Raw genomic sequence first — 8,934 nt, 5'->3', positions numbered from 1 at the left:
GAAGGTAGGGGATAATTCTGTTACAGTGTCTTTTTGTCCCTGTCACTAATCACCAAGAAACAAACTAACAAAAAAATGCAATTCTCATCTATCCAAATAAAAGATGCATTGTTACTTTTTAGAATTGTCAGAAAATACTCACAATTCAGAAATCCAGGTAAAGGGCATATAGTGTTACTTGCACCATTCTTTCAACTTTTCTGACTCAAAATATTCCAATTAAGAAGTTGGAAAAAGATCTTACCATAGTTGGTACTAAAGTAAAAGTAGCTTTAACTCATAAAAATAATTTTATGTACTCTTTATCTTTCCGTTTTTCTTATAGTTACTTGCATTTTTATTGGCATAATAAATGGTATCTATTTTTGTTATACTGAAGGTTTTTTTTTAAGTTTATTTATTTACTTTGAGAGAGGGAGAGACATCATGAGTGGGGGAGGGGCAGAGACAGAGGGAGAGAGAAAATCCCAAGCTGGGTCCGTGCTGTCAGCACAGAGCCCAATGGGGGGGGCTGGAATTCACAAAACCATGAGATCATGACCTGAGCTGAAACCAACAGTCAGACGCTTAACCGACTGAGCCACCCAGGCAGCCCTATACTGAAGTTTTTATACCTAGCATTGTACCAGCTAGAAATACCCATAAATCAGCATTTTCATATTGATCACAACAAATGTTCAATCAATGAACTTACTTATGTCTTTGTACGGCAATTTCAAAAAACTTTGAAGAAGACAAAAAAGCAAAAATTAATGTTATCTCTGATAATGGTCTTTAACATTGGTGAATGAAGCAAGAAAAAAAATGAATCAATTTCCTAAACTTTATCCTGCTGAAAAAGCATAAAGTTTTAGTAAGTCCATGAGAAATGACATAAATTTCTCAAATGAACTTTATTTACAAATGTCATAAATTAGGGATTGTTCTTTAAAAACTAATGGGCAATGAGAATGAATCTGATAAATTCTCTAAGCCAAGGAAGGGAAACAAGAAAATGTAAATCCAAAGTTGCGTCTGGATTCCTATCCAGTTGAACAAACCTTGATACCGCAAGAAATTTTTCTTAAATCAAAACTGAATTTTTCTGTACATTTCTATAAAGGCAAAAGCAGAAAGCTCCAGAAGCAGATGGGCATGAAAACTTTCAAAGGTTCAAACTTTATTACCTTGCAATCTCCCATTGCTTTCTCCCACTGTTGTTGGACACTATTATCTCCCAAAATGATCTATAAGAAATGCTAGCTTTATCGTGTTTCTACGTCTCCAAGTCTCACTATGTATATTTCTAATTACTCAGTGACAATTTATGTCTGCTCTAGTAGTCTTTCAGCTGTAAGTATAATTTTTTTAACCAGATTCTTGTGTTAAAAAATACTGTGAGTGGCACCTGACTGGCTTAGTCAGTTAAGCAGCCAACTCTTGATCTTGGCTTGGGTCTTGAGATCAGGGTCATGGGTTCAGGCCCCGAGTTCGGTTCTACACCAGGCATGAAGCCGAATTAAAAAAAAAAAAAAAACCCTCCATACCATGACAAGTTAAAAATAAAGCAAAACTCTGGTTGCACCAAATGTAAGTTCTAGATTTGGGGAAGGTGCTCATTTCGGCAGCACATATACTAAAAGTTAGAAGATTTGGGGAAGGTATAAAAGTTTCTTAGACTTAATTATATTTTTACATTATGTATGTTGCAGCTTTAGTGAAAACACATAAGTATAAGGGAAAATTTGTCCTGGAAATATAGTTTCTCCTGCTAACCAAACTTTAATGATAAATAACAAAGTGAGCTTTATCTTTCCAGGTGCCTAACTAAAAGACAAAAAGAGTGTTTCAGGAAAGACTCTTCTTAAAAAATGAGTATGAGAGATAGATAGCAGGAATGGAGAGCAAAGGCAAATCCCCAGAAACCCAAAAAGGTAGGCAGCTGATCTGTACAGCAAGGAGAGATACCCAATCACTACTCTGTAAACCTTAAACTAATAGAAAGGTAGATGTCAATTCTATCTCATTAAAACTGGAGGGGAGAGGGGTGCCTGGGTGGCTCAGTTGGTTGAGTGACTGACTTCGGCTCAGGTCGTGATCTCACGGTCCGTGAGTTCCAGCCCCGCGTCAGGCTCTGTGCTGACAGCTCAGAGACTGGAACCTGTTTCAGATTCTGTGTCTCCCTCTCTCTCTGCCCCTCCCCCACTCATGCTCTGTCTCTCTCTGTCTCAGAAATAAACATTTAAAATTAAAAAAAAAAAAAAACTGGAGGGGAGAAGCAAACATTACAGAACTACGCAGTATAGAAAAGGGAAGTCACCTAGAACCCACCCCTGGAGACTGCCCACTGCCAGCCATTTAGCATATCTTCTTCCTGATGTTCTCTTCTACATATATACTAACATACATATGTAGTGAGGTTGCAAAGTTTAATTTGCTACAATGCATACTTACGGAGAACATGAATTTGACTGTGTTACATTTCTCAGGCACTAACTGCCTACACACTAACAGACAAACAAATATTTTACTAAGCATCTACTGCAGCTTAAACAGTTGGATCCAGTATTTTAAACAGTCTTTTCACTTTTGCTTTTAATTCCCTTGCCCTTGGAGATGTGTCAAGTAAGAAATTGCTGCGGCTGAGGTCAGAGAGGTTTTTTTCCTGCTTTCTCCTCTAGGGTTTTGATGGTTTCCTGTCTCACATTCAGGTCCTTTATCCATTTTGAGTTTATTTTTGTGAATGGTGTGAGAAAGTGGTCTAGTTTCATTCTTCTGCATGTTGCTGTCCAGTTCTCCCAGCACCATTTGTTAAAGAGACTGTCTTTTTTCCATTGGATATTCTTTCCTGCTTTGTCAAAGATGAGTTGGCCATACGTTTGTGGGTCTAGTTCTGGGGTTTCTATTCAATTCCATTGGTCTCTGTGTCTGTTTTTGTGCCAATACCATGCTGTCTTGATGATTACAGCTTTGTAGTAGAGGCAAAAGTCTGGGATTGTGAAGCTTCCTGCTTTGGTCTTCTTCTTCAATATTGCTTTGGCTATTCGGGGTCTTTTGTGGTTCCATACAAATTTTAGGATTGCTTGTTCTAGCTTCAAGAAGAATGCTGATGCAATTTTGATTGGGATTGCATTGAATGTGTATATTGCTTTGGGTAGTATTGACATTTTAATAATATTTATTCTTCCAATCCATGAGCCCGGATGTTTTTCCATTTCTTTATATCTTCTTCAATTTCCTTCATAAGCTTTCTATAGTTTTCAGCATACAGATCTTTTACATCTTTGGTTAGGTTTATTCCTAGGTATTTTATGATTCTTGGTGCAATTGTGAATGGGATCAGTCTCTTTGTCTTTCCGTTGCTTCATGATTAGTGTATAAGAATGCAACTGATTTCTGTACATTAATGTTGTATCCTGCGACTTTGCTGAATTCACATATCAGTTCTAGCAGACTTGGTGGAATCTATCGGGTTTTCCATGTATAATATGTCATCTGCAAAAAGTGAAAGCTTGACTTCATCTTTGCCAATTTTGATGCCTTTGATTTCCTTTTGTTGTCTGGTTGCTGATGCTAGAACTTCCAACGCTGTATTAAACAACAGCGTTGAGAGTGGACATCCCTGTCATGTTCCTGATCTCAGGGGGAAAGCTCTCAGTTTTTCCCCATTGAGGATATTAGCTGTGGGCTTTTCATAAATGTCTTTTATGATGTTTAAGTATGTTCTTTCTATCCTGACTTAAAAGCAAAAATGAACTATTGGGACCTCATGAAGATAAAAAGCTTCTGCACTGCAAAGGAAACAATCAACAAAACTAAAAGGCAACCGACGAATTGGGAAAAGATATTTGCAAATGACATATCAGACAAAGGGCTAGTATCCAAAATCTATAAAGAACTCACCAAACACCACACCCAAAAAAACAAATAATCCAGTGAAGAAATGGGCAGAAAACATGAATAGACACTTGTCTAAATAAGACATCCAGATGGCCAACAGGCACATGAAAAGATGCTCAACGTCACTCCTCATCAGGGAAATTCAAATCAAAACCACAGAGATATCACCTCACACAGTCAGAGGGGCTAAAATGAACAAATCAGGAGACTACAGATGCTGGAGAGGATATGGAGAAACAGGAACCTCTTGCACTGTCGGTGGGAATGCAAACTGGTGCAGCCACTCTGGACAACAATGTGGAGTTTCCTCAAAAAATTAAAAATAGATCTACCCTATGACCGAGCAATAGCACTGCTAGGAATTTACCCAGGAGTGCTGAGGCATAGGGGCACTTGTACCCCAATGTTTATAGCAGCACTTTCAACAATAGCCAAATTAAGGAAAGAGCCTAAATGTCCATCTATTGATGAATGGATAAAGAAGTTGTGGTTTATATATACAATGGAATACTACTTGGCAATGAGAAAGCATGAAATATGGCCTTTTGTAGCAACATGGATGGAACTGGAGAGTGTGATGCTAAGTGAAATAAGTCATACAGAGAAAGACAGGTACCATGTTTTCACTCTTATGTGGATCCTGAGAAACTTAACAGAAGCCCGTGGGGGAGGGGAAGGAAAAAAAAAAGTTAGAGAGGAAGGGAGCCAACCCATAAGAGACTCTTAAAAACTGAGAACAAACTGAGGGTTGATGGGGGGTGGGAGGGAGGGGAAAGTGGGTGATGGGTATTGAGGACGGCTCCTGTTGGGATGAGCACTGGGTGTTGTATGGAAACCAATTTGACAATAAATTTCATATTTAAAAAGTAAAATAAAATAAAATAGTCTTTTCAGTCTTCTGTGTGTATAAAGATGCTCAGGATCTCAGAAGGCTTCCTCCCACTGAAATAGGCTTACACATCCTTGGAGAGTATCGGGAGGAAAGGGAGCTGCGGCCTTGTGCTGGTCCTTGGGTTTATATGCCTCCTGTGTCCTGAGCTTCAGGGTCACTCTCTTTGTCTGCTGGATGGCCCTTATACAACTTGTCTGCTAGCCTCCCCGAAGACTCCACATTCTGTTCTTTTGGCTCACCCAATATTCTCAAGGATTATTAGCCAACTCCTTGTTGATTCAACCTCCTCTTAGTTTATGCTATCCCAATAGGCCTCTCCAATTTCTCACTGTGACCCCTACGAGGTCCTAGCCTGGAGGTGCCACTCCATAGCCCTCCTCCCTAACATACACAGATACTTCCCCCTGCCTTAGGAAGTCCCCTCTGACTCTCCAATCTGTCTCTTAGCAATTTCTGGGTCCTATCTAGACCCCAAGGGAACTAGAGCAGCCCAGGGAGATACAAATTCAATGCCTTCCTTTGGCAATGTCCCAAGCTGGCAATGCACAGCCTGAGAGGTAGTCTTTTCTCAGATCCCTCCTGTCTTCAGTGCTCCCCTCACCTGATCACCATAGCTCCCCACCTCCAGTTAAATAAAAGCCTCTGAGCCACTTCACTCTTGACTCCTCTCTTGTACAATCCGAGGCTCTCAAGCCTATTGTTTTGTTGCAGAAACTTCATTGCACTGCTGGACTTGCTCTTATGTCCAGGTATAGGGTTGGGTGTTTTTAGTGGGATGATTCTATAAATCTATTTCATAACTTTTTGGTTTTGTTTTGTTTTGTTTTGTTTTTCTGTTTCACAATATATCATGGACATTGTTTCAAATCATTTCAGGGGAAGTTAGCTCACTCTTTTCAACAATTGTATGCCATTTCATCGCATAAATGTACCATTTACCTTCCAATCCCTACTAATGAACATTTGTGATGTTTCCAGTTTTTCACTATTAAAAACAATGTTGTAGGGGCTCATGATCTCATGGTTCATGAGTTCAAGCCCCACAACCAACTCCCTGCTGACAGTATAGAGTCTGCTTGGGAATCTCTCTCTCTGCCCCTCCCTTGCGTGTGTGTGTGCTCTTTCTCTCTCTCTCTCTCTCTCTCTCAAAATAAATATACTTTAAAAATGCTATAATTCTTATACATTGCTGGTAGGAGTATAAATTAGCACAGTAGAATGGATAGTGTATACTCACAAAATGGAATACTACATACAACAATGAAAATGAATGAATTACATGTAAGAACAGGATTAATTATACAAACATAAGCAAAAGAAGCAAGATACAAAAGAATACATAAAGCATTTTCCACTTATATGAATTTTTAAAAATAGGTGAAACTACATTATTTTGTGGATGCATATACAAGTGGTAAAAATCTAAAGAAAAGAAAATTATTATCAAAAAGTCAAGATAGTGGTTACTTGTAGAGCTATGTTGTCCAATATAAATATAATATGAGCCACAGAAACAAACCATAAATGTAATTTTAAATTTTCTTTTTTCTTTTTTTTTTTATTTTTTTAATGTTTGTGTTTATTTTTGAGAGATAGAGTGAGAGTGGGGGAGGGGCAGAGAGAGAGGGAGACATAGAATCTGAAACAGGCTCCAGGCTCTGAGCTGTCAGCACAGAGCCCAACATGGGGCTCGAACCCACAGATCACGAGATCATGACCTGAGCTGAAGTCAGACGCTTAACCAACTGAGCCACTCAGGTGCCCTTAAATTTTCTAATAGTCATATTAAATGAAGAGAAGGAAAAGAAGGTAAAAGTAATATATATTTTATTTAACCCGATATATTCAAAATATTGTCATTTCAGCATGTAATCAACCCTAAAACTTATTGATATGCTTTACATTCTTTTTCTGACACTAAATCTTCACAACCCAGGGTGAACTTTACACTTGCAGTACATCAGAATTCCAATTAGCCACATTTCAATGCTTACTTGCCACAGGTGGCTACTGGCCTACCACATTGGACAGCCCAGAGCTAGCAGACAGGAGAGTCGGGAAAGAAGTTAGCTCTATAGGAGAAAAGTAGGCCATAACTGGGAATGACATGTGGGAAATTCTGGGGAACTGGCATCGTTATTTTCCTTGAGATGAGTGCTGATCATATATTTGCGTTATATTTATTAAATCGGACATGTGAGTCTCATGAACTTTTTTGAATGTGTTTTGTTTTATCCCCCCCAAAAATGTTTCAAAAATACTGAATGTATATTCCTGTACGTGTATCATTATAAACGTGAGAAAGTACTTCTGAAGGATAAATTTATAGAAGTGTAACTACTGGACCAAAAGATACAAACATTAGAATGTTCAATAGTACTAAATTACCTTCCATGTGCTTATACCAATTCTCACTTCGAACAGGACCAATGAATGAGAACTCCCATTTCTCTAAATACTTACCAACACTTCCATTTTAAGACATTTTTGACAGATGTAAGAAGATATTTGAAGAGTTAGAGTCACTCAGTGACCGTTTCAAGAAATTACAAAATATATTCCATTCGGGACAGGTTCTGCCCTACCATCCATAGACGCTAACAATCAGGTCCTTCCGGTGCCCCTGAAACAGATGGCGGGGGGGGGGGAGGGGGGGAGGTGGGGGGCTCGCGGTCCAGGATTGTCACTGCCCTGCACCAGCAACTTCACCCTGTGGCTACATAGTATCTGAAATAGACTTGCCTTGAAAGAGCATACACCAACCTGCATTCTGACTGAGCGTTTCAGACTTTGACACCTCATTTCGGGGCTGTCCATGCTGTCCAGGGTTGGCTTGAGTGGTGGTAGCCAAATGCAAAGACTTCAAAGCCAAAGATGACCTTGATTTGACAGAATTATTTTAAAATCTTTTCATCTTGGCACTAGGCCAAACTTTCTCCTCTAGCATGGCATTTTGTTTCCTTTTGTGTGACAATCTAAAACGTATAAAATAAATGTTTGGGACTCCTCTAGTAAAACTGTCCTCGGAGATGGATTATCAGCCATATGAGAAAAATGAGATTTATTAGTCTATAATCACAAAATACTCCTTTATTTGTCAGATTCTTCTCTCTCCCTCTCTCCTTCTTTCTTCCTTCCCTTTCCTCTTCCTTCTCTCTCCCTTTTATTTCCCAACGTTGCCTGGCTTAATTCTGATCTCTCCTTCCTTGCTCTTCAACTTGAGCCCACGACCTAAGGATCCCAAGAGGTCACAGTCTACAGGCAAGATGCACCAGGATGAAAGGTGGGCAGCAGAGACGTACAGAACCCTGGAGATAAAATGAGACCTTAACCACAGAAGGACATGCCCAGGAGCATTAGCAGGCAGGTCTACGGAGGAGGGGCCCTACATTTAGTGCTTATGTGCTGACAGGAGTCAATAAGATGCACACAAACAACTTGGCAACTTCAGTGAAAATGATCAGGTATTAAGTCAGGCGTGCTTGTACTTTTCTCTAAATTAAGAAAAGACTGTCTGGTATTATAGAACTATAACTGTAAGGGCGCCCGGGTGACTCAGTCGGTTAAGCGTCTGACTTGGCTCAGGTCATGATCTCACAGTTTGTGAGTTTGAGCCCTGTGTCGGACTCTGTGCTGACAGCTCAGCACATTCTGTGTCTCCCTCTTTCTCTGTCCCTTCCCTGCTCTCACTTTGTCTCTCCCTCTCTCTCTCTCTCTCAAGAATAAACATTAAAGGGGCGCCTGGGTGGCTCAGTCGGTTAAGCGTCCGACTTTGGCTCAGGTCACGATCTCGCGGTATGTGAGTTCGAGCCCCGCGTTGGGCTCTGTGCTGACTGCTCAGAGCCTGGAGCCTGTTTCAGATTCTGTGCCTCCCTCTCTCTCTGACCCTCCCCCGTTCATGCTCTATCTCTCTCTGTCTCAAAAATAAATAAACGGGGAGTCTACCAGAAGATGGCGGCGTAGGAGGACGCGGGGCTCACAGCGCGTCCTGCCGATCACTTAGATTCCACCTACACCTGCCTAAAGAACCCAGAAAACCGCCAGAGGATTAGCAGAAGGGAGTCTCCGGAGTCAAGCGCAGACGAGAGGCCCACGGAAGAGGGTAGGAAGGGCGGCGAGGCGGTGCGCGCTCCACGGACTGGCGGGAGGGAGCCGGGGCGGAG

Source organism: Panthera uncia, assembly GCF_023721935.1.
Source record: "Panthera uncia isolate 11264 chromosome B3 unlocalized genomic scaffold, Puncia_PCG_1.0 HiC_scaffold_1, whole genome shotgun sequence".
Taxonomy (NCBI): Eukaryota; Metazoa; Chordata; class Mammalia; order Carnivora; family Felidae; genus Panthera; species Panthera uncia.
The sequence above is the reverse complement of the archived record's forward strand: the minus strand, read 5'-3'. Positions refer to the sequence as shown.